General features: G+C 43.7%; 1 long non-coding RNA gene across 2 annotated transcripts in view; it reads right to left on the reverse strand.

Annotated features, from left to right (window-relative positions):
* Positions 1-1,081: 1,081 nt before the first annotated feature.
* The window catches only part of LOC310901523, a 30,822-nt gene continuing 4,910 nt past the window's right edge, over positions 1,082-26,993 (reverse strand). The window contains exons 2-4 of one of the 2 annotated variants that reach the window (XR_014585874.1): positions 7,106-7,246; positions 2,548-2,606; positions 1,082-2,160 (exon numbers count right to left, since the gene is read on the reverse strand). This is a non-coding gene — a long non-coding RNA (uncharacterized lncRNA). Of the gene's footprint in view, positions 2,161-2,547; positions 2,607-7,105; positions 7,918-26,993 lie in introns of those variants that run through there. The other variant, XR_014585875.1, reaches the window with a different exon arrangement.

The raw sequence follows: 26,993 nt of genomic DNA on the forward strand, positions 1-26,993 counted from the left end.
TTTGCATCATAAACTGTATTATTCTATAATATTTGGGCATTTCTCTTGCTTCCTTCAGGAGGCTAGTCCTTTTAGACAAGCAGATTGTGCAGTTGAATAGAATTTGGCTTAGTTTGCTTTCATTTTTACTTTTTTTCTCATTGTTGTGTTTGGGCTGCAGTTTTTACTGTCTAGCTTTCAGAAGACCAGTTAAACTGATCCTCTTCCACTACTCTCTTCACATACTTTCCTGAGGTACCTCTTCCCAATGGTCCAACAAAGAGGTATGACATGAGCCAAGCAGCACAGACATAGCCAGCCAACTGCAGGAGAGTGAGAAACTGTTGGAAAAGGAACAGGACAGGGGGAGCAGGAGCTGACCCAGTCTGGCAAAAGTTTAGATTTATTTTATGTCCTTTTTTGGGAGATCTGAAGGTGGCAAATTGGCAAATCTGTGGTGAAACTGGGAGGGGGAAAAAAACGAGAGAGAGTTTACCTGAGCCAGCAGAGGGCATTTCTCCAGGCTAGGGGACAAATAGCTTTGCTATGTCCCAAGGAGGAGAGTTTTGTTTTCCAGCTCAGGGTTTTTTTTCTGTGGTTATAATGGAGGATTTGCATCTATGGTGCTGTTGCCCTTAAATCTTCCATCAGAAATTAAACACATTAAAAAGTATTAATTTAATTTCACTGGCACAGTGTCGATCCAAGAGCTTGTTGGCAGCCCACCTCGCTGTCTGTGACGTTTCTGTGGTCAGAAGCAACAACCAACAGCATTCGCAGGCATGCGGGTCCCAGCAACCCGGGAGTGGGATTTCATTAAGGAGTGCCATGGCTCAGTGCATGGGTGTCTCACCTCCTTTCTATTTGAAGCAGAAGAGTCAAGAGAAACAGCCAGCTAGCTAATCACCACCACAGCCTATTGGGAAGATAGGAATAATTATTTAAACCAGTCTTGAATTACTCATTGGCGTGCATCTAATTAACAAATTCCGTTTATTCCTGTAACTATTGTGCAACAATTAGTGGGTGTTAAATTGAGCTCTTCTGCCGGCAATTTCAGTGGTGTAATTTTGCCAAGATGTATCTGTTTTGCCTGCAGTGCCTGGTGCCACAGAGAACAGTCTGGAGGTGGTCAGAGCATTTCAACTAAATTTACTTTTGTTGAAATGTGCCATTCATGTAAAGCCTGGGGCGTTTTTGTGGACAAGACAAAGCAATTTTAAGCAAGTTTCTCTGGCCAGATTTCTGAACTCTGATATCTCCTGGTCACCTCAGACAAGAGAGAAGAAAACATCTGAATAAAAGCATCAAGCTGAAAACAGATGTTCTAATACAATTCTGCCTCTCACATGCGTGATTTTTTAAATTTTTTATTTTTTTAAAGCTGACGCTGCTCCAGGGCGGACAAAAAAAAATTCAAAACCTTGAAAGATTTTGCAAAGCTGAATTGTCTTCCTCTGGCAATGCAAGCACACCCGCCCCGGGCACAGAAATGTTCCTCAGCCCCGGAGGAGTGCAGGCCTCTGCCTCTCACTACCGCACCCAGTGGCAAGGACATTGTGAGAATTTGAAGCCATGGCACTGGGGGTCTCCTCTACAAGCAAATCCTGAAGAATTCAACTGCCATGACATGCTGTTCCCCGCCTGATATACGGAGTTGCCAGGAGCTATCATCTTTCTGCACGTTGGTGCAGCAGCCTGGACAGACATCTCTCTCCACTGTGATACCAGATATGTTCCTGAATCTGGAAGCAACAGCTTGGGTCTAAAACAACCTCACCTACCAAAAGGGAGTCTGACACGAAGCTTTTTGCTACATGCTGGGCTTTGGTTGTTCTATTTAAAATTCAGTATCCTAGCTTCTGTTGCGTTCAGGGGATCCCAGAGGCCATACACAAATGTGACTATGTAAGCCTGAACCCAAAGCAAGAACTGAGAATTGAACACAACTGAGGTGTTTCCCTTTATTCATCAGTTTCTCTCTTGGCCAGGTTGACTCTAATGTAGTTTACACAGGTTCATACAGATCTTATGTTGATTGTCACCAAGAGACCTCGGCTGTTCTGAGGGCCTTATTTTTCCAGTGTGGAATGGTCGTAGGAAGTTTGTCAGCCATTTAGGATACTTGCTGCTTCTCCCTTTGTCCATCCTCACTCTCTTCCACTCATTTTTATGCCTCTCCTATAAATAAAGAGCAGCTTGAGATATCCGAAGTGTTGCTTAAAAAAGAGGTGGGGGGAGCATGTTGGGGGGGAATGGGCCATTATAGAAAAGGCCAGGTGCTTGGCATGTCCCCAGCTTGTGAAGGTGGGAGCTGTCAAGTCTGAAAAATATCAGTGTGGGAGATATAAATAAAAGTTTTAAAGCCAGGGTTTTAGAAAGTCATCTTTAAATGCTGCATAATTTATAGTCTGCTGCAGAGAGAAAAGTGCGTGAGCTCTCAAAGCTGAGCTAACCCATTCTCTGCTCCCTCCATAGTTGAGCTGTTCATATGTATGTGGTGGGGTGTATGCTGGGCATCCAAAATTTCAGATTTTTAACTGCCAGTACTTCCTTCTACAGGCTTACCTTGGTCACTGTGGTTAGGTCCATTTCATCTCCTGGTGTCTCAGTTCTCCTTCTGTGAACTGGAAATAAATATCATTGGCCTCATTGCAAATGAATAAATTAATTAATTAAAAATAAAAATAAAAAATGATGTCATGATTGGGGATGCTGAAGGTAGGTAGGACAGTGTGGACAGACATCAATAAAATCAGCAATAAACAAGCAAGCTCCACCTGTGTTTCTATACAAGTGATTTACTCTCACTGAATCAACTTCTGTTTAAAACAGGGATTATCCTAAAAGGTTGAGAAACTTCTTTCAATAGCAGCTACAAAATGCTTTTCTCTGGCAGAACAAAGCCATGGGATAGGCAGGGGGTAAAGGTCTGCCCCAACAAGGGCCAAAACTGCTGCCAAGCTGGCATTTACAACAATGATTTCATCCAGCCCTGAAAGTGCAGTCACCTCTAGGATGTAAGAGCAGCTGTGCTATCGCCATCCAACAATAATAAACAACGGGAAGCAGAATGGGCTTTCAAGGCAGCTGAGTCTCCCGAGAGGATCTAGCCCACCACATTATCACTGCTCCCCCCTTCTCCCCAGCTGGATAGAAGTCTGGAAATCATGAATCCTAAAATAAAATAAAATAAAGTATGTGGTGTCTGAGCTTTAGTATTAGTTCAAATAGCCGTAGTGCTGATGCTTTCCCCAAAAGATGGTCACAGGTATGCACAGCTGCCCGTTTCGCCACCTTGGGGGTTGCTTCTGTGGTGATGCAGTAGGACCATTGCCACCTCTCTGGTCTCTCTCACCTTGCTTCTCCCCAGACATCTGCATCCAAGCCTCGACTTGTTTGGAGCCTGCTGAGCTGGTGAGATTTGACAGGATCTCACCACCCAAAGTGCCGTGGCTTGAGGCTATAGATTTAAGCAGAAGCATTAAGCACCCTGCTCTTTAACTCATTTCTAATCCATTTATTTAAACTTCAGAGTGGTTTTAAAGCACAAGAATCAAAGGCGAGAGCAATTTAGAGTTTTCCAGCCCGGCTCTGAGATCTGACCTCTGCACGTATCCTGGCTGCCTTTAAAAGTGCACCGGCATAAAAGCACAGTTTGTGACAAAGCATCTGGAAGGATTAAAAACTTTCTGGGATGGAATATGCTTCTGTCAAGGACCTCTTTCCTATCTCAACTCTGTTGCCAAAAAAGATCTTTCCTCAGGGGGCTTCTAACCCGCTTGAGGGATTTAGAGAAGAATTGCTGAGAAGAGCATATAGCAATTTGATTAAGGGATAAATGTGGGAGGGAGGGGGGTAAGGGCTAGAAGGGAGAAACAGGATTAAAAAGAAAATAAAAGAAGTGGGAAGTAACTGAGCTGAATGAGTCCGTGTAAGGCAAGGTCTGTGGAAGCATTTTGGAGTCCAGCCTTTGGGGGCAGTTTTTCTTCCTGGTATGCCAGATGTCCTTCAGCAGTGCAAAAACCCTCAAACCAAGCAGTTCTCAGGGAAGGTGGCAATGGGAAGGATGGAGCTGCTGAGACAGAGTGGAGGAAAAGCAAGAGAGCAAAGGATTTTTGGAGAAGGGTTTCAAGCCCTAGTGTGGGCTGTTCACACTGCCTGCCTGATTATGCTGCCTCTTTGGACAATGCTTGGGAAATCGTTACCTGATCCCTCCCACATTTGTTTACAAAGACAATCTGCGTCAATTAATCCCTGCTTCATTTCTTCTCATTCTCTCTGGACAGTTGCTGTGAAGTAAGTGGTAACCAATCTCCTAGCCCATGGAGTCAGTCTGGCTTCTTATTTCCTTATTCATTAAAGCAGACACCTTAGAAAGGCTGGAAAATATTACCAAAGCCCAGGAGACTCAATCTTCAGAATAAGGAACCAGTCTTTCAGCCTTGGAGGCGACGTGAGTCTGGGACACAAGACAGAGTTGGGTATGAAAACAGGCCCTTCATCTGAGGAACAAGCAGTCTCTGGACACGATGTTGTTTTCTTGGTTTGTTTGAGGTTTTTGTTCTTGGGGTTGTGGGATTTTCTTTTTTCTTCTTCACTTTCTGCTTCTTCACCCTTGCACTGTGAATTGGCCTGACATTAGAAACTGATGTGAAATGAAGAAGCTGCCTGCTAGGGTGGTTTCTTCACTCTTCATGATCCCTCCTGCATGCCAGCTCTCCCGCTGTGTTATTACAAGTGTATTTCTGTACACCACTATGCTAGGTGATGTACAGATTCAGACTGAAAGAGAAAAAAAAAAAGAAACACTGGACAAACAAACTGTTTGCTCATGTAGTACTACTGATGCCTGGTTTCCCACTGATTTGTTTCTGGTGATTAATGAAGACCTCTGTTTGAAACTTTTCTGTTCTCAGGACTCTAATTTAAACACATGAACTTGTGCTAACATTAATTTCTCCATATCTCTTGGTGCTTATTTTTCCTTAGATCTCAGAAAATCTCTGAGATCTCTATTATTTGGCCTACATGTTCGACTGTTGCTTGGAGAGGAACAGATTGGCACATACAAAGACAGACAATGCAATTGCTCAAGACTAGTTAGTTTCCTTAGGAAGTTCGGTGAAAAAGATCCTTCCCAAGAATTACAGATGAGTCCTACCAAAGAAATGTTATTACCTTGCAGCCAAAAATGCTGCAAGAGTTTGGGGCCCTTGTGGTCTGAGTTAAGAGATGACCAGTTGAAGCAGATGGACAGGCCGGGGAGCTCAGCTGAACGATCAGACAATTTCAAGCTTAGTCAGCTCAAGCAATGCCAACAGGCACTTGAACGACTTTTTGTCCTATGGCTACGCTGCTTGCCAGCTAATGAGGCTTGGAAGGCATCTACCCCACGTCTCTGCTAGGGTCAGAAAGTTTTAGGTCAGCTTGTTCAGGCATGAACTGGAACAGAGAGGACATTTCACTCTGTTGGATGGATGCCCCAGCTCAGCTTCCCTGTATTGAGTTGCATTTTGGAGAGCACATCCCTGCTGCAATCTGGTAGTGGCTGTGGAAGTTACACTTCAAGTAGCTTTATTCTGAAGAGGAATATCGGTGCAATGTAAGGAGATTAAGGTCGGAGCCCAGGCTGTAAAGTGGACCAGAAAATTTGGCAGATATACTGCAAAGTAGAATCCCAACAAGTTTGATTCAGTCACAGGTCTGCTCAACTTGAGCTGCAATCCTGTCTTTAGATGCAGAGCAGCTGTATCCTCAGAGAGGTAGGATTTCCATGCCATGACAACTGTGCTGCATAAAGTGCCACCTCTGAGTCTGATGGCTGAAACAAAGAAGAGAGAAGCACCAAACTGCTCTAGGCCATATAGCTATCAGATGGAACAAGGAAGCCAAAGACCACGAAAACATGCCTTATGGTGACAACTGCCCCAGTGAAGAGTCTCCCTAAAGAAACAAGAAAAAATGCACTGTTTTTTTAGTGTATTATTAACACAATGGAGATGAGACCTGGAGTGAAGACTATCTGGCACAACAGACTAGAGAGGTAACTCTAATTGGCCTCCACTGTTTCTTGTTTCTACACTCTCAGCTGGTTAACGTGTTTCTAAAGCACCTGTGATTGTCATATGTAGCCAGCTGTTGCAAACTTCAGTGATTTTAGTGTATCATAGGAAGATAGGAACAGACAACCCATGTCAGACTGGATTCCTCTTTTCCATAACACCATTGCTGACAGCAGCTAATAGCAGATGTCAAGGGGAAAGATTATGAACAGGGTGAATAGGGAGTGTTTCATTCTTCCTACAGTCCGCAGCTTCAGGACTTCCAGAGCTGGAGGTGAGGGTTTTCTGCTTAAATAGCTGTCAGTGCTTTTTTTCTGGCTGCTCTTTGCCTTTGAGATCCTGATTCAGTGCAGTGAGGGACCACTGCAGTGATTAACTGGCCTATGAATATTACCTCATATCAAAAAATAACAAGGTTTCTGGTTGTATCTCATATTGAATAAATTTACCTCTATGTTGCCTACACGAATCCCTCTCTTTTAGATATCTAGCATGTCCACCACTAATGAATCTCCATGTCACCAACCAGAAAATAACAATATACCAAAAACTTCTGGGTACTGGTGACATAATTATATTTACTCTTCCCTTTGTTTTGGCTCCATTCCCACTCTTTCCCCCAGCTTATGCTATTAAGGGGACACTGTTTTTGTTTTTGTTTTTTTTTTCCTGACAATTTGGGTCGAAAGCCTTCAGTTGTACATAACATTACCTTTCCACCTTCTCTTTTGTCAGTCATGAGATTAAGTCCCTTGAGAATAACCTTCCAGGAGACACTTAACACATTTGCTTTTTGTGGGGAGAGTTAAAGAGAACTTTATATCGCTCTTGGCCTAAGTCCTAATTCTTAGAATGAGGCCTGAGTATTACATAACTTTTGGCAAACACTTTATTTCGGGTGATGGGTTTTGGTGGGGACTCTTGACTTGACATTGACAGTCAACAAAAACAGATCTGCTTCTGTCTATGATTTTTCCTCTTAGAATAGAAGGCCGGGGGGGGGGGGGCGGGGGGAGTAGGGAAGGGAAGGGAAAGGAAAATGAAAAAAGGTCATTACTTACCTGTGCTGAAGAAAACACACAGCCAACCAAAGAAAACTGAAATGACACAGTGCGGGTGTAATTGTAAACGGCTGTAGAAAATATAATCTCTTGTGAAGAATTCCCAGGGCGCTGCCTCCATTTCTCAGTTCCCAAGCCTACCTGCAACACAGATAAGTAAACCAAGAAAAGATCACTTACTAGTAAAGCTTTCCCCTCCCTCCCTCCCATAGCTAGCTCATTCCTGTTGAACATGTTCACTGACTTAGCCAATTTGTCTCTATTGTCTGTCTGTTGTTTGGCTAATTCACCTATGGAAAATGGGAGGTATCAGATGCTGTTCAACAGAAACTTGAAACTGAGCATAAGTGCAAGGTAGGTATTGTATCTGCTTGTCACTTACAAACACAAAACCCTCTCCCGTCCTTTCTTTCTTGGTCACTCTTGGTTTGCTGAGGACTTGTAGTGTTAACTGTTCATGCTCAAGATTTAGTCTTTCAAATAGGTAACGTAACAAGGACTTTCTGGGGTAAGAGGGGAAAGTTACCCAGAGCCAGCAGGATCTAAGAGGATACAACTCATTATCAGATATTCTGATTTCAAGACACCTACTGCCACAGTCTTCACACTGGATTTTGTCAGAACCACCATGCATCTCTGCCTTGAACACAAATATATTGACTTGTCCCCTGTAAGTTTTTGGCTGCCCCTGCCTTATGTGGTCTGATGGTGCTTGATAGTTAATAATCCAGTCCAAGCCTGAACCACACATAGATGGGCTTCCCTGACCTCTCCTGTGGTCCTACTATAGTGGTCTGATTAGTCCTGGAAGAATTCTCTTAATAGCAACCCAGTCCTTGGGGTTTCTCAAACCTTGACTGGATAAAGCTGGGCTGAAAAATGTCTTTTTTTTTTTTTTAATTGTGTTTTTGTTTTCTTTTCCCATGGAAAATATTGAGATTTTACCAAACAATGAAAATGTTTGGCCAAGAGCCCTCCATTTCAGTTCAGAAATGCTCCCCTGTGGGAGTTGTAGCTGGTATGCTTTGTGTCCCTGTCCTTCCCTGTGAGCTGACATTCCTGGCTTGCCCACATCTCTCATGATGCAGCATCATCCCCTCTCTTGCAGAGACAATGCCATGCACCATGGAAGTCATATCACCATGGTGCTTTGTGAGAAACATGGTTCACATGGCAAGCCCAGCTGTAAGAGCAGGATGGGGTCACAAAGCACTTCAGTGACAGCCTCTAGGAGACACTGTCCAAAGATTTCCCAGTTGAATCCCCACGCCTCTTGCCACACTCTGAAGCCTTGTTGAGAGACTGGTTGTAACTTGACACAAAGCAATTTTTCTTTTATTGAAAGGCAAATTTTCCACTGAAAAAAATATTCTAATGGAAAATTTCTAGTAGTCCCAGAAGAATTTTTTTCCAACCTTCTTTGCGTTGCAGTTTACAAATTTAATCTCACTTTTGTTGGACTTCTTCTCTGTTGTCTCTGCTTAATCTCTGATAACAGAGGAAGAGCTCCCTTTCAAACAAATGTGAGACCGGGAGAAGCTGACATACATTACTAACAACATATGGAAGAGTTCGTACCTTTCTAAATGGACAGATTTACAAGGTGAGCTCTCATAAGCCCCTGAAGAGAGGAAGATGTTTCCCTGTCTTTTGTATGTATTAGCAATGAAACAAAAATCCTTTCAGATCTAAATCCAGCAAATAACAATCTCCTCTTTCATTATGTTTTTTTTACAAAGGTTTTTGAACCTCTGTATCCCACTTAACTCGTTTGGTTTTTTCTTTCTTTTTAACTCATTTCAGGCTGGTGAAAGGTGCCAAACTGCCGGAGCTAGATCTCATTCCATTCTCCCCCTCCTCTTTCTCTCTCTCTCTTTCTGTCTTTTTCGCTCCAGAAACGGTAGAAAAGTTCCATGTTGTAGCCACAGATCCTCACTGACTGGATAGCTCAGAAGCTACCGAACACTTTTATTTTACAACCTGTGCCGCAAAGACAACATCAACATTGCTTACTAAGGTAGGAAGCCTATTCTCCAGGCTTGCAAGACCTTCCTTCTCACCAGACCACCAAGTAGCAACTTCTACTCACTCTCCAATGTTTTTTGTGCAGGGTGGGACTGAAAGGGGGGTGACACTCAGGTTAAGAACTGGTGTCCTTTATCAGGACACAGAGCTGAGCTACATAGCATCCTGCAAACATCTATTTCTTTTTGTTCTTCTCCCTTAAGTTAAGGGTGCGTGCATACTCTTTTGTCTGAATTGATGCTGCAGTAACTGCTAATTGCCCAGTGGCACTTTTGCTGTGGATGTGCTCTAGATCAGCTGTATTTCAGCCTGGAAAGGGGGATAAGGGGCATGTTTATATCCTTGCAGGTGGGAAAATGCAGTAGACAGCATATTCTATTCCAGGCTAGCTGTACAGTTCATCTCCAGATCCCAGGTTCCCCCATTAAAACCTACCCCCTGCCCCAGGGAACAGCCTGGCAAGCTCTTCTGACCCGACAGCACTGGCAGCTGTTTGGCAGCTTCTGAAGTGGATCCAATCTGGTATGAGTTTGCTACACTTTCATTTTGTCTATGTCTTCCAAACAAATAACCGAGTCCAGAATCCCAAGCTGTGTTTTGCAATGGAAATGCTTCAACGTCTGGGAATTGCTTCTGCTGCAGGGAAGATATAGAGCACTGTTAACTGTTTAAAGGGTCAGTGAAGAAGGGAAGGCAGCCTCAAGTATATGGGCCAAACACTTGCCTTCAGGGCTTCTTAATGAATGCCATGTGGTGAGGAAATCTGGTGAAACCAAGGGAGCCTGGAGATGTCTGCCTCACTGGGTCAATGTGCTCAGAATTATTGGGCCAGCATTTTCCTGTTAATTCCTGAGTTCTTCCATGAATCTTCTTTTACTATCAGAACTCTAATTGGAAACACTATATAGTACACTATACTGTAACTGTACCAAACTATACTGTTAAGTACAGTTCCATCGACTAAAGTTCCACATCAATCCCATTCCACAGCCTTGCAGGCAACCAGCACAAACTGGGAATTATCTTGTTTGCAGAGAGATATAACTTCTCATGTTTAACACAACTAGACATGATGCGAGGAGCAGCAGAAAGGAGAACTCAGCAGAGTTCAAGACTGCATCACTTAGTGATGTACACAGATGCTTTTCTGTTCCTGACATTCCCATACAATCCAAGGCAAGAAAATGAATCAAATAACAGCTGACTCAAACATTCACTTAAAGCTGGAAAATAGTCGGGGTAGTATGGCTGTAGGAAGGCCAGCTTTTCATTCTTGTTTGTACAGTGCTTGACAGAAGAATAATTAGGAGAGAAGAAATTCTTATCTTCTACCCAGAGGTCTCTAGAGCCTTTGATTCCCTTTGCAATGGCCTCAGAGCATCCACATGATCAGACATCATGGATTATATTACACTGTAGCTGCAAATGGATAGTCTCAAAACCTGCAGGCAAATATGGTTGCCTTATTTTAGAGTTGAAGTACGGGAATGGAAAGAGACTGGGCATCCTGCCCCACTCCACGTAAGAAATCAGCAATAATACCAGATATGGAATCCCTGACCTTGCTTTATTCCCACTACTGCTCCTCCAACCCCATCACTGCTTAACAGAACATTCCTTTCTAAAAAACTATTTAAAAGCAAAGTTAAATTATTTTTTGCAACCCCTTCTTAGGATTTCTTCTATCTCCCCATGAGAAATCCTAACTGGACAGTTAAGAAAAACTACAAATCCATCAAGATTTCCACTTCATTAAATTGCGTATGTCTTGATCACAGAACTAATCACAGTTCATTTCATCTCCCATTCCTTCCTTATGTTACTTCAGTGCAGCAACAGGGGGGCTGATCCTAAGTCGCACAATTTCCTGAGGAAGTAACGTCAGTTCAGGATGTGTGTACCTTTAAACCAACATTTGCCCAAATACAGAGAGATGACAGATCATCTCAACGCAGCATCTCTACTTTTCCTGCCAGACTAAGTTTTATTCAACTTTCCAGCTGCTCTGACTCAGGTCAATGACTTGCCAAAGGTCAAAAGCTGAGTCAGGATCTTGGAAAACCTAGAATCCTGCTGGCTCCCAGCTCAGCTTGGACCATAGAAACCCTCTAGATCACCCCCCCACACACCCCCCTCACTTTCATCAATCTCTCCAATTCCAGAGCAAACAGCTTTCTTCTTGGAAGAGGTAATAACCCTTCCAAGCCCCTAACTGAGCAGAATGGGCACAGCTGTGCTGGAACACACCTGTGCTTTTTCTAGCCAAGTACCCTGCAAGTATCTTGAGAGTGGCTGATGTCAAGCAAGTTCAGAAGTAAAAAAAATCTCTTAACCAGCTCATTTGCAAGATACTTAATCCCTAAGGCATAACCAGCTTGGTTCTCTTTCCATTCACAGCTCTCCCCAGAGCACTGCCCTACCCTAAGCTACATCCAGCCCCCAGAAATTCCTCCAGGCTCAGAACTGCAACACTTCTCTCGTGACAGCACTGGAAGGCAGAGGCCTGGGTCATATTTTCCTCCTTTTTTGGGCATACCCCTTTCTCCCCATCCTTGCTGCAGCTCTGCCCTGACCACAGTGCAGGGCATCCTGCAGCTACATCACAGTTCTGGCCTAAGCTACAATCCCAGCTGGTGGTGGGATGGCACTGGCTTGCAGCCCATGGACTGACAGGCTTTGGATGGGACTCATCTGATGGGGTGCTGACAGACCCATCTCAATTAATCTTGTTAAGTGTTCTCTACAGCCCACTGGGATGTAATCAGTGGAGTCAGTGGAGAAACGGGCATGGAGCGCCACATCCAAAAGTAACTGCCTACATTCATACAGATTAATTGTACTCTGAAAGTGCCCATTTCTCCTCCCTAAAAGGGAGCTGGAGGGACTAGTTTCAGTGGCATCCTTTACGTCACAGAAAGCTAAAATAAAGCTGGGTAAGTCCTTTATTGCATCTAACTGAATCAAGAGGAGGGCAGATTTTTTCCCATGCAAAATCCTCCACTTCTTCCTCTTTCTCTGCATTCACCTCCTCATTGCATTGGAGCAGTGAACAGTCTAAGATTTTGTTTATCTCATGCTGTCTAGGAGAATTCGGTCAACACCTACTCACTACTAACTCTCATCTCCCAGCAACTGCCATGTTTGCTCACAGAATGACTTCTATTTGCTCCTAATTTTCTTCACTTAGAAGATTGTTATTCCAGAAACCATGTAAAATATCTCATGTAAAACATTTTTGTAGGAAAGCATGACAAATAAAAGCAGAGGAAAAGCAAAGAACCCATGGTGTAAAATTTGTTCGGTCTCTGTTGTGCCAAGTCACTGGAGAAAGCTTGGTTTGAACTTGGTTTGGGGAACTTTTGCATTTTTAAAACAAATGCATACAATCAGCTCTCCTCAACAGGCACATTTGTGCCCACGACTGACTGTCTGGTGGCTTTGCCAAGTCTTTGGGATGATCAGATCAGAGGGAGGTGCCTCTTGAGGAAAGAATTTCATAAAGGAAGATCTGAACACTATCTGTTTTAACATATTCAAAATGGTATCTCTCCTACTTTTAAGTTTTGTTTTTCCCTGCACAGATTGCAGAGCATCTGGCAAAGTTGATCAAGAGCATTACTGTCAGAGGAGAACCTTGATGGGGAAATTGAGGCACAGGCTTACTGGGGTATGCTCTACCCTGGAGGCTGGTGTCAGAGCTGGGAAGATACTCCAACGCCTTTCACCCTTGTGGGTAGCAATAGCCAAAATTTCCTCAGTGTTTCTTCCATGGCATACCTCCAAATGGAGTCCTCATAGCAAAGCTGGACTAATATCCCAAAATAAGTGCAGATACCCTCAATGGAGTCTGTAATTATTCTCTTTGCTGCCTGGCTGCCCTCTCTCCTGCCTTCCCTCCGGGCCTGGACACCTGTGTTGTACTGTGATTGCCTCCTCGTTTATGGCAAACAAGTCTGGATTCTCCCACTGTATATTTTTAAGGCATTTTGAAGAAATCTGTTTTCTTTTTTCTCTCTTTTTGCCTTGGCGTGTGTTTTTAATTGGATCCACTGCCGCTTTCTCCCTGCTTGCTAATGCTTTTCTTTGGGGAAGCGCAAGTTTTTAACAGCCCTGCAAATACTCACTCCCCCTTGCCAAGCCAAGTCCATTTCTTGGGGATAACCTGGCTCTGACCTACTTGTCAGTTATACAACAAATGCTACGCTTTCAGATTAGTCTACTACTGTTCAGATCCATAGCACTTAGCCATAATTTGTACACCTGCAGGAGAGTGGCGGAAAGTCACGCTTGGCAGCTGGTTTCTGCAGAAAGGCTGTGTGCTTGCCCCCGGGGAAATCACCCACTGATATCCCAACAGTACCGACATTCAGAAATGCCTCTCCTTGGTGCTCCGCTGTCCTTCCATACTCCCTCTGCAACGCTTTTTTCTGCAGTGCCTCAAGCCTTAAGTCAGGCACCGGTGTGTCAAGGATTTCATCCTTTTCAGTTTCTCGCCGGTACTGTTTGCTTCGAGGAACATTCCTGTGGTTGCTGCCAGGCTGCTTTCCAGAGGAAAAGATTCAGGTGGCTTCGTTCCCTTTGTCTTTGCCAAACGTTTACATTCCTGCTGACACCGCATGATGGAAGTGTCACACACGGGAGCACTGGCAGGAGAGCCTGGCCTCCGGTCCCTGGCCTTAGCTACATGGCACGGGGCATGGAGCAACTGAGAAATGAGTGATTTTTGTGGCTTCAGTTAGGAGACCTGACCAATTCATTTTATACAGACGACTGGGTGCTAATTAACAACACTTTTGCAGGCTGGATTGGCTGCCCAAAGGTAGAGGATTCTTTGATTCATTAACAATTGTAGTGATTAACTAAATTCCCTTTCTATCCTCTGGTCAGAGCTTCAGGATCTTGCCTTCAGTACAGATTGCACTGAAGACAGTTGAGGACAAATTTGGTGGCTCTTTCCACACAGCTCTGAGAAAAGGTTGCTGGAGCACATGCAGCACCTTCCACCTCGCACCCATCCTCAGGAGAAAGGACAGACATGCCCTGCAGGCCTCCCTTGGCTAAATTAATGTCCTTGCCACAGGGACAGAGATGCAAATTTCTACCCAGGCCCCCTAGTACCCAAGATGGGTTTGGTCTTGTCAGTTTTGATGTCTTTGTGTTTTGTAGTTCAGTGCTTGTGGTCCGAGCAGGGCATCCTTGAAATTTAAAGAGCAGGTTTGACAGTCTCATCCACACCTCTGAACTAACCCCCTGCCACGTGTATCATGACTTAAGGTACGGTGGGGTGGGAGGTAGCAAGCTAAAAGAAAAGAATCACAGGTTATACGTGTGATCAGCAGCCTCCAGAGCTTTCTACCCATTGAAACCAGATCTGCAAGGAGCACTTCCAGGCCTCCGCAACCTTGCCTGGCCTGTCAGATCAAGAAAAAGTGGTTGCCATGACACCGCAAACCATATTTCTCAGGCTGAGATGTGCCAGGATTTCAAACAGATGTGGCAGTGCAAACAAGAAGCCCCCTTGGGAGCGTGCCAGGAGGCTCAGACAATGCAGCCCCATCCAACGATGGGGAGAAGCCACGCAGCGCGGCCTGTACATGTACTTTCTGGCCTGCCTCGCAGCCGAGCCCAGAGCAACGCAGCAAACAGTGGTACTGGAAAGGTTTGAAAGAAAATTGCTGAGTTGGGAACTCTGCTGAAATAGCACCTGCCTTTTTTTTTTTTTTAAATCTGCCTTCTTTTCTTTCTCTCTCTCTCATTTTTTTTTTTCTTTTAGGGCCACGTTTATAGCTTTTTGCTGCTTGGAAAAGCTAACCCCAGGCCTGTTTGGCATTTGCTCTTGGCCTGAGCCTTCACATGAAGATCCTCTGTAAATAGGTTAATGTTGGTTTCATTTCCACTCTGAAAGCAAGAAGGGATCCTTCTGTTTCAGTAATGCTTTCTTCTCTGGCTGTAACGGAGAGGGTTGGAAGGGGGCAGGAGGGGTTTTTTGGCTGGAAACACCACTGGACAGATTGGAGAGGTTCTGCGGGAACAGGTTGGCTTTGTCAAACCCTTCGCCTGAAAGCAAGGTTTCCCAGGGAAATGTGCCAGCTCATCTTTCACATCGAAAGGTCAGAAACCCACTTCCAGGGAATTTGGACATTACGAGGTTTCACTCAGAGGTGGAATGAATTATTTTTATTAGAAGTGGGTTTTTCAAAGAGAGAGAATATCTCTCCTTAGACTAACTAGGAGAGTTAGAAAAACAGATGCGCTTTCAGGCTCACTGGCCCTTCTTTGGGCCTGAAACCGAAGTGCACCGATTTCAGCTGCACACAGGTGGGAAACACTTGTTCCTGGTCTAACTTCTCTATGTCAGCTGCTTAGAGAGTTTGAGCAAAGAGCAATCAGCCTCTGGGGGAGGCAGGGAAGAGATGTCAGAAAGGAGAGAGGGTATGAGGTTAATGTTGTGAAACAAAGAGAAGTACAGGTAGCTGGAGAAATACAGGAAAGCTGTGTCTGATGAATCCATACTTTTTATCTAAAGTTTTTGTATCCCTGTTTGTTTTTTTTTTCTTAATTATTCTTTTGCTCTTGCAGCAATTCTGGAACATTCCTGGCTGCAGGTATCCTAGGGGCTAGCTCCTATTCTACACCAGGACTGAAGAGCAACAAACCTCCTGCTCTGGGAGAAGGCAGGAAAACTCTGGTGTACAAAAAAATCTCCTGACCCTGACTCTTCTCTATTCCCAGCCCTTTTCTTACCCACTGTGGGAGCCTGGTAGCAGGACAAGGAGAAATTTAGCTCCATCAAAATGTCAGTTGATCAATCTATATGACAAAGGGAAAAACAAGTGTCCCCTCGGGTGGCCCAGTTCTGCTACTGGTGGTGCACAGAGGAAAAGGTCACTTGCATTTGAATAAAGGTGAATGTCTGGAGAGAGCAGGCAGAGGCCCTCTTTGCTCTCACGCATTTTGATCCCCAGGCAGTTCCAGGCACTGAGCTCCCCTCTGAACTCCCAGGACTAATGCAATCACTAGATCTCTGCTTATTTTATTGGGAGATAAATCATGAGAACAAATCATGGACTACAGACCTCTTCCCTGCATTTCTGCAGGTGTGTGGGCAGCTGAGGGCATGACAAAGGATGAAGGAATGGTGCATGGTTGTGGGAGACCTGCTCCCAAACAAGGATGGTCAGTCTGGGGAAGCTCAAAGGAGCATGAATGAAAGCGCCGTGGTGTTTTTTCACATTACACGCACTTCCCATGGGATGTTCCTTTGCCACTGAATGCTGAGGAGGCCAGAAGCAGGAAAGGGGAGGATTTACTGAGGATCATGCCTATTAAACACAGTGGTCTACACGGCAGACTTCTCAGATTAATAGGAGTTGGGAGGTCCCAGCTAGAGGATGGATAGTGCTGCAACTCTCTTATGCTTTTTCCCCAGGCAGTTTGCCACTGACCACATTAGAAGAGCACCTGCTCAGCTGGGCAGACCTGCAAAGGACATCTCTTCTCTGACAAAACACTTGGTAATTGGAGTCCCACTAGCACAGGCAAAGGAGGAAGCAAAATGACTGCTAGTAGGCTGCATTCAATACATGCGAGTATCTTTCTGCAGTGAACCTGAAACCTTTTAGGAGGAAACTCATCAAAATGAGAATTAAAACATTTGGGAAACTCAGGCAGGACCCATCCAGCACTGTCTGAACCCAAGGAGCTCACACAGCACAGAGATTTCACTAGCAAGAACCGGAGAAAGTGAGTGACAGGTCTTACAAAGAGCAGCCTGAAATTCTCTCCCAGGAATAAATATCACATTTACCAGCGCTGTCAGCACCCAGTGCCCAGTTCTGCACTGCAGCAGTGCACCTGCAGATGAGTTCCTGCTGTATTTGCCCTCGGTCCTTCTCTCTTTCTTTAGCTAAGCAAGGTAGGAAGGGCCTTATTTATCTATTTAGTTATTTATTTGACTTACTGCACGTAAATCAATTCCTCTGTTGCCGTCCTGGCAGGGTGTCAGCAAGTGGGAGAATGCGTGGGAGCGGAGGCTTCTGAATGGTTGCACAGAACAATTCCCTGCCTCCTTCCTGGCGCGGAAAAACGGTTTCCCAGCACTGGGTTTCCATATTGTGCTGCTGGAAGAAACAGAGCCAGGCATGCTCTCTCTGGGCCTGATCTTATCTAAAAACGCTCCCATCGCTGTATTGCGTAGGTATGGGATGGCTGTGGAGAACCCTATTTTGGCAGTCTTCAGCAAGCTGTATGGGAGCTCTGATTTTCACATACCCTGCAGCTCATTTTGTCTCCTTTACATCTCAGCTTTTCTCTCCCTTTGATCTGAGAGACACAGAGCTTCCTCCTTTATTGCCTTGTTAGGTTTCAGGCCCTGGAGGATTTATGATCATTGAGTCATGATCATACAGAATCTGATTCAAAGTCAGAGAGACCTCTTCCATCTGCCCTCCCTGAGCAATAGGTTTCCAACCTGAACCTGACCCAGGAAAGAGAAGAAAAGTGACACAAGAAATATCAGAACAGAATCTGAAATTGCACAGCAGGGAGGAAGATAATTTGTGTGAGAATAACCTTTTCTACCTAAATCCAAAAGGCAATTAGTCACCAAAATTCACAGTGGGCCAGAGCCACAGAGACTGGACTCAGAGCTGGCTCAAAACTCTCTTCTCCCTTCACTAAAGTGAAGTCACTGTTATTTCTAAAGCTGGGCTCCCAATTGAATCAGTTTTGCAACAGTGTTCAACCTGGGAAACCTTTATCTAAAGCCATGAACTTCTTCCATTGAAACCAAGCAATGAGGACATTGGTTAAATGGATTTTCCCTCCTCTCTCTTATCTCCTCATAGCAAGAACCGAGTGCCAGTAATATCCCTCAGTAAAGCCAGTGGTCTGGGAAATACGGGAAAGTGAAAAGAAGCTGCCTGAGATACATGTTGCAATGTGCTCCTCTTTTCCTTTCCTTTATGCAGATTTCTTCACTTTCTTTCTGCTCCTGCATGCCTTCCTCACCCTCAAGCTACATCACTAAACTGACCATAAAAGCCTTGTGGCTTAAAAGCCTGGGGAGGAATCCATGGGACATACATCAGCAGGGCTTTCTGATCAGCTGGAAAGAATATAGCAAGATTTTTCCCCAGACCTTTCTCCATACTGCTTTGGTGCAGCTGAGCGAAGATCGGGGCTGCAGGTATCCAGCAAAGCAGTGCTGGTGCAGATGTGCAACCACTGAGTAAGGGTCCTGTGGCTTAGCTGAGATGTGACAGGTTTCAGACATGGTCCTGCCCCTTCCTAGCAAACCTACCTTCTGAACAGCAAATTGGCAGACACACCAGGTTGGCTGGACCCCAGGCCTTCCTGGATCCCTTCCCTGACTTCTCATCATGCATGTTTTAAATTACTGTTTAAATCAAAGATGTCAGTGATTCAGGCCAAAGGGTTTTGCTGAGAGGTAATCTCATACTTTTTCTCTGGCATCCTTCCTTGTGCTGATCCCAGCACCAAAGCCTCGGGGATCATGAGGGGGCTGGAGGGGCTGCCGTTCCTTGCTGCATAGTCCACTTCTTTGGAGGACCAGAACATTTCACCTAACATTTTCTTCTATGAGAAGGACATGGGACAAAAATTACTCATGAGATCTCCGTTGTTTATTGACATATTGCAAGTGCTTTGGGGTTTGTGTGCTTTTATTTGGTTGTTTCTTCTACAAAGGAGCTGCATTTGTTCCAGGCACTTGGGAAGAGTTTGGGGTGGGTGTATGCAATGGTGTGAATGCTGTAGGGACGATTCTCAGAGAAAATTTAATTTTGCAGGGGTTTGGCTCCAGTGACCCAGCTGAATTGGTGTTCCTCTCCCTGGAACGAGGTTACCTCCTGCTGACGTGTCGCTGCATGGGGATGCACCCACGCCCCACCAGCGGTCTCACATGTGAGCTGAAAGAGAAGTTCAGAGTCACTGAAGACTAGGAGTATATTAGAGAACAGCTCAGCTCCTCTAAACTGGGACTGTGGGACCTAAATGAGAGAGAAGGAATCTAATAGCTGCTGCCAAACTCTGCAGGAGAGGGGAAATTCCTCTCTAAGCATAGTAGATATTAATGCATACCCCAGCAAAGACAGCATATCCCAACAGGGACACTACCATTGGTGATATTTGAACACAGAGGAATAGTCTCTCCTGATTTGGAAGGTGTTTCTGTAATTATCTGCAGTGCTGAATTCCCCAGTTTGGTGAATTCCTGTCATCTCCCCCTCTTTTCTCGGCCACAGCAATGCTGACACCAAGATGCCTCTGGTAGGCTGTCTGGCATGTCAGATTGGTATTGCATCCTGCTCTAGGTCCACACACGAGCTGGCTGAGTGGGATCTGGGGGGCTAATCATGCTGTAGATTTGCCCTTAGACTGATGGATATAGGTAAAATGTCTATGTCATATACTTGCTTTGACAGAGCTCTGACTAATCAGCTTTGCCCAAGAAGTTCTCTGGGGGAGCTTATTTCTGCTTTACCCTAAGCCTGCCCTTCTCTATCTACCTGTGTTTCTCAAGCTCCTCCTCTTTTCTCTCCCTTACAGCACGTCTCCCTATCTCAGGCTCTACTGTTCAGCTGTAATTTTGCTAGACCTCAAGAGGCCTTTCTATAAAAGCCCAATAAAATGTGATCGCAGCTTTATAAAGTGTATCAGCATGAAAAAGTGAAAGCCATAAACTCATCTCCAGCCACAAAGTCTCTGCACACAGACAGGAGTGAGGTTCCTGGCGATAGTCTAAGGGGCACGAACTACTTTATTCCACCTCTGGCAAAAATCTTCAGTCTCAGCACCTGAGCAGAGACCTCTGGATCCCTTCTGTAGGGCTCCTATTTGGCTATAGTGCAGCTCCAATAGTCTCCAGGCTTGTATCCTCACCAGTCTCTTCCAGGGATTTCTTCCAGGGATTTGTATATAGACCAATCTTGTCTTGCTTTTTTTTTTTTTTTTTTTTTTTTTTTTCTGTCTTAAGGCCTGGACAACTGCATCTCACCATCAGGAGCAAAGAAGTCCCCAGTGGATGGGAAGGATATGTAACCTGCTTATGTCCTTTGACACCTGATTGCTTCTCCTCTGTTCTCTAAATACGGAATCCAAACTGACTTAGCCTTGTACTGCAAGTCATGTCCTGTTCTTGAACAGCTGACAGACAGACTGGAGAACATAGACATAAAACTGATCATCCTGCTTGCTTGTTTTCCTTCTTTCTTTCTCTCTCTCTCTCTCTTTTTTTTTTCTTTCTTTTTTATTTTTTTTTTAAGTAAATATGGATGTCAGTATAGTTCTCAGTTGGATTCTTAATACACATTTTTGTCTTTAAAAACAAAAAAAAAGAATATTGTCATGCACTTGTCTCATATCTGTCTTCTGTGGTCAGTCCACACTTTCCCTGGCATCCTAGGAACTTTCATGGAAATAGTATGGTGAACATTAAAACCACTCTGGTTCTGTGAGATTCCCATGGATAGATACTGTCCAAGGTTTCTTACAACTCTGATTTTTTTATGCCATCTGCTCAGACATGTGGCTGGGACAACAGCAATATTGAAAATGACTAGAAATTCTTCCTCTTTCAGCTAAAAATGCAACAGAAGAGGACATTCACATCACAGGGTTATCTGCCCTTTCTGAATTTCTAAACATAGTTACTCCCATCCAAAATGACATCACAGCCACCCACACACCTCAGTAAAAGTTTAGTAGCAAAGTACTACTAGACAGATGGATCATGTCATTAAAGATTTATCTGTGTAACAAAATAGGCATTACACATCATTCTCTGGAAACTATTAAAATTAAGTATTAGACCCAACTTTACATAATTTTTTTAAGTTTCAAATTTGGAGCCAAAGAACTAGGCAAACTAGAGAACCAAGCCCAAATATCTCCTAGTTTGAGAGAAGATTGGAAAGAGACATGAACCCACAATCACTGATGATTTTTAATCATTTGTCTTAGTTAAGGACACACTGTCTCCTTTATGAAGTAGAATCTGGGTGGTTTGGGAGGCCAATCCAAATTTATCCACTATTTTTCTAGCTTAGCCTACAGTGTTTCTGAGATTAAGTTCTTGGTATTTTCTGCCATCTAGAACAAGAGAGTTCATGCAAAGCCCTCTCAGCACTTACACATAAAAAGGAAGAGCTTGTTTTCAGTTTTATGCTCAGGAGGAAGCCAGAATACTAAACCTAGTTATGGTGAGAAAATGTTGCTCTTCAGCTCTGGCAGTCTGACTGAAGTCCACCAGGACAACAAGGGAGTCTTGTTCTTTTCCCACCTTTTTTTGTCCTGTCCATGTTTCTCAGTTTTCTTGAAACAGGGAATTCTAATACCCAACTCCATTTAGTCTTTGTCATCTCTGTTGAGGTGGCCAATATTGTCAATGGCCAAAGGGCAACAGGATCCATTTTCTGTTCCCCTTGGGTATCTATTCCATGAGAGAAGTGACATGGCCAAGAGTAAAACACACAGATACTCCAAGAAGTTTATCTCCAGGGTTCACAGCAATTCAATCAACTGCATATGTGATTAACCCCATTATGAACCCCGTCTAGGAGAAGATCCCTGGGGAAATGTTTTTGTACAAGGAGAGTATCAAGGTCTACAATTTTTGCCTGACATCCTTCTCCCTGGATGATAATACACCTCCAGTTCCCTGTGCTACCAGTCTTTGGACCCATTTCACATCTCCTTCTCCCAAGAAAGAAATGAACTAATGATATGATAATTAAACTAGAGGCAATAACTAATGAATGAGCAGAAATTAAATTTGTGTGAGGAAGGAGAGATCTTCATGTCGTGAAGAACTAAGGGAAGATTAGCTCCACAGTAGAGGTGACCTCAGAGCTTCTGCACAAATTTTTTGGGGGAAACAAAAGACTTGAAAACTACAGAAGCAGGGCTTAGTCCCTGTTTTGAGGCCTCTCCCTGCAAAAACATAAACACCCCACACCTCCATACTTTGATGAGTTAGATTTGTGGAGGAGAAGCTCAGGTTTTATTTTGTACCATCTCTGTTTGAAGGGTTCAGCCATGGGCTAACCCCCATGCCCTGTAACATTTCAGAGCAATCAGGGAAGACAGACAGATGGAAACACAGGGGGATGGAGGGAAGCTGATTTATATGCAGCTGAAATACAGCCGTGGGGCTGCTGCCAAGCCATATAGATGTGGTGGCAACACAAACAGAGACACGCAGAACAGCCTGTGCAAATATAAACACTGCCACACGTGATGAGGGTTCACCAAGTTCATGCAAACACCAGGGAAGGAAAAGAAAAAAGAGACTTAACTAGGGAAGCAAGTGTAAAGATTATGTCAGGCACAGGAGTTCTGCTAAACAAGACAACAAAACAAAACTAAACAAAACAAAAAGTGCTCTTTCTCTTGTTCTGCAGAAAAGCATGCTTAGATAACAGAAATTTGTAACAGATTTAAAGGATACAAGCCTATCATTTGGTGTCATCAGGGGATATTCTTAACACTCCTGTGTATAATAGTTGTTATTAGCAATCAGTTTTCCTTTCCTGTCTTGATCTCTTGGCTGGTAGTTCATTAAATCATATGTCTCAGATTGATCATTACACTTCTTTCTCTGTCAGTTCAGGACTGTTTCCAAATGCAGATAGCTCCTTACAGAACTCTGTCCTGGCACTGGCTGCTCCAGGAAACTGGCATTTCTTCTCTAGCTTTCCCATGTGAATCTAGATCAAGTCCAGCAGAGACTAGAAGTCATCATCCTGTTAGAAGGGGCTTGCATGGAATGAATTTGTGGATCTGTGTATAGTCCCTAGAGGTTAAGAATTGCAGGGTAGAAACCACTGAAGTAATTATTGCTGACTGCCATCCTAGGACAGAAGGGACATGGAAACTAAACACTCAGCCTTAGCTGAGGATGTCTCCTCCATCACCACGAAGTCCTGCTGGCCGCAGATGTAATAACAAACCGTATTCTTGCTTTGGGGTATCATATTGCAGAGATGCCAGTACAGCATTTTTTATCAGCACCAAACTGCAGAAAGCACTGGATTCCAGATAGTTTGTTTTCCAGGACGGTGTACTTTTCTTTCACAGCAACAGCACTTCCAGCACTTCTCCTATTGCACATACCCCATCTTTTCACACCCTGATGTCCCTCTCACATCTGTCTCTTTGCTGCCATCCTTTGGCAGCCTCCAGGTAGAAATAGAGAACAGAGTCACTGAATGCCATCTGTGAAACCTTCAAATATCCCCATCAAAAGCTAAGCACTCAACAAACAAAGCTGTGGTGTCTTACCAAGGGCCCGCAGGGACACCGCAATTTCCTCTGGGCTGAGAGATTAGATGGTTAGAGCACAGGACTGTAAGCCAGAAGGCTCCCATCCAAGCCCAGCCACTGAGTCAAAGTCCATAACCACCTACAGGCCCTAGCCAAATACAGCTGTAAGCAGAAAGTTATATCCATGAGACTGATGAGACACAGTGTCCTCTTGTTTATTGCTGTCCATAATATTGGCCTGAGCAGGCCACAATGGTTAGTTAAAAATGGTTGAGATATCCTTGAACAACGTTCCTTGCCATTTCAAAACCCTGAGCTGTAGAGCCACTGTTGGCTGTTGGCTCATCCTTTGTCCACCCGCAGAAGTCAGCTTCCTAGATGTGGAGAATATCCCAAACTGCCACTGCTCCAGTCTTACCTCCTTCACAGAGTGGTTCTCCTGTACAGAAGAAAGGGGACAAGACTAGGAAACTGAAGTTTCACCTCTTTTGCATCTTATAGTTTCTAGTTTCTATGGAATCTTTTTAGCCATACTGGGATAGATGCATGTTCATAATTTGCATTTTCTATCCCAGTTGGATGAGGCTGTGTTGGACTCTCTCTCAGATACTAATCAACTTGCTTGCAATAATAACAATAACAATGCATGCTGTTTCAAGATCTCAGGCTATCATAGTGATTGCCTTCAGGTTCTCACTTTCTTGAAGATCCTTTCCTTTTTCTTCAGTTTCTTAAATTCTGCGAGTCTTTCTCAACAGTTGTTAGGCACTGGTGTTACCTCATCTGCTAGATGTGCCTTTTGCTCTCCAGACAGATTGAGAAATGAAAATGAAGTGACTATTGCTTTTTGCATCATATTTTTGATAAGGGGACTGGAGCAAACTCTAAAATATAGCAGCACAAAAGTCATTTGTCTTTTCAGAAATGCAGCAAAATGTCTCCACATCTGTTTACATTCTCCAGTTCTACATCTCATCTCCACAGGGACTGAGCAACTCTGCTTGGTCTCGCGTTGAAGTCTGGATATTTGTTCTGACTCCTTGGGAAGGCTGTACAACCCAAAGCACAGTTCTTTTGGATACACCCCTATTCCAGCAAGATCACATTTCACTTTTTTTTGCATTTATAAAGTTCTCTCTGTAGTGTGAAGGAGGTTCAGTTGACAGCCCTGGAAATGGAGGTCCTCTGCTTAACCATAGTGGATGCAATGTAAATTTCACCACTCCACCCACTGGCAACAAGACCTTAACTTGGAACGTCAGCAAAAGGAAGAGCAAATAAAGTTCACTCTCCATGATCAAAAGCGAGCTCTTCTGCTGTTACAATTAATAGAAGTGTCAATTTTGAAGCAAAGGCAGATCAGGGCAAGTGTTGCTGACCCTCTTGGAATTAGATACCATCTGTTCTTCTTCCATTAATAATCAGTTCCAAACATTTGCATTTCACCAGCTTTCTTTGGTTCCAGCCAGGAACCCTGCTAGCAATGATTCAGACTTGCTCCCAAACCAATCACCAGCACCAACCTCAGCTCATGCAGTACTTTGAAGATCTGGACAGCTGATAAGAATCCGTATTTCTCTTGGTTACCCTGCACATACCACCCAGCTCTCACCATTCCGCAGCTCAGCTGGAATGAACAGCCAAGCCAAGACTGCTGTGATGCATTGGGCATGCAGGAGGGCCAGCAGTGTGCTTGACAGCAACCATGGTTTCAAATTAACAAAACACAGCCAGAAAAAAAAAAAAAAAGAAAGAAAAAAAAAACGTTAAAAAACAAATTAAGAATGAGGATCAACTTCTATATAAAAGTTTTCCATCTGGGATTTCCTCTGCCAAGAAATATCTTTGTGATTTAAACTGACCCAGCAATGCAATTATGCCCAGTTCAGGGAAAAAAAAAAAAAAAAAAGTAGGAAAACAAAAAGAAGGTGGATAGGACGGGATTTTTTTTAATGAAGCGGTGAAACTCTGAAATTTCTGTTCAAATATTATCTGTTCAAATTCAAACGTGGTCAATAGCATGGAAAGTTCTCTGAAAATTCTCTGGTCCCTTAATCATGGTAAAACATAATTTCAGAGCTGACTCTGAATAGTGCTTCCCTCACAGTATCACTAATGTATCTTATACCCTTGTTGGAATATAGACAACACTGAACATGTATTTGGAAAGCAAGTAAATTGTTCTTAGTGTTCCATAGCCCATTTTTTACATTTTCAAACAACTTCTTTCATATTTTGTCCCCAAATTCCTCAAAGGAGCTCCCTGTGAATATCTACAAAGTTGCTATGTTATCTTCCTTGAAATTCATCCTTAACAGTTCCTTTTTTTATAACGTGGAAGGCAACCTCAGCCTATGTCTCTGCTACCCTGAGATAGGTGATAAATACGTTTCATTGCTCCCGTTTTTCAGTATCTCAGCAGACATTCTTCTGTCCTCTCTCTTTTTGTTTACATAGTTTATGAAGCAATCTAGTGTTGGTTTATGAGGAATAAGATGGGGAAGACCAAGTGGGGGAAAGGTTACGAGCAATTGTATTTTCCCCAGAAATGACCTTTAAAAGGCATTAGTATTGGCCCTGGAGCTACAGGTCAGTGAAAGGAAACCTTTGGTCACTCACATCACTGATCTTTTTAGTATAGTTGTGTCACACGAATAAAGTATGAAAGAAGGTGAAATCTGAAGGGGGACTCTGAACTGTCCTCTTACTGTATAACTCCAGGCCTATTCTGTCCAGACTAATTAAAACCCGTTGGACCTAACTGTTTCTCAGACCCAGATTCATTGGTTCAGTAATCAGAAAATACTGAGGACTGTTGTGTGGTATTTACAGATGTGAGTGATTTCATGAGCTCTTGTAAACATCCCTGCCACTTAAAGTGCATGTAGCATGTTGAGAATATATTGACCGTATACTTTCACGGTCAGTACCTTTTTAGCAGAAATGAAATTGTATTTAAGACCCTTTGGCTGGCTGTGATGAATTGGCTTCCGTCATAAAAAGTGAAATACTTTAATGAGAGCTTTCTTTATGAGTCTAGCTGTTAGCCGTGGGGGTGTCGTCACACTGTAACCTTCCAGTTCTTTCCCTCTAAGATGAATCAAAGGTGGCTGGACACCTATAATAATAATTAATTACAAAGACAGCTGCTGGAGACAGCAGAGAAGAAGCAAGAAAGAAAGAATGAGAGAGCAAGCAAGCAAGCAAGATGGAGAGGCTTAACTACAAGATACAATTTGCCCGGACTACAAATTGTTTGCACACCAGATGTCTGTATGGTTCAGGCTGACAGCACTGCAGAGGGTGGGAAGTTCAGCACTGTCCAGAGCCAAATAGAAGAGAAATAAATAAAACAAAAACAAGACTGACTTTGCTGTTTATTTCCTCTCACCCTGCTTCACCAGTAAAAATTGGGTCTTTCCAATGAACATACCATACACTAACACTTTCCCTTGCAAACATGTGTTTGGAGTCCTCTTCAGAATTTGGCCAGACCAACTAAAAAATTGATTTTAATTCAGTAGGCTGAGGGAGTTGCAAAATGCATCTCTTTAATTAGTTTATCAGTTTGAGAGTGAAG

The sequence above is a fragment of the Anser anser genome, assembly GCF_964211835.1.
Source record: "Anser anser genome assembly, chromosome: 6".
Lineage (NCBI taxonomy): Eukaryota > Metazoa > Chordata > Aves > Anseriformes > Anatidae > Anser > Anser anser.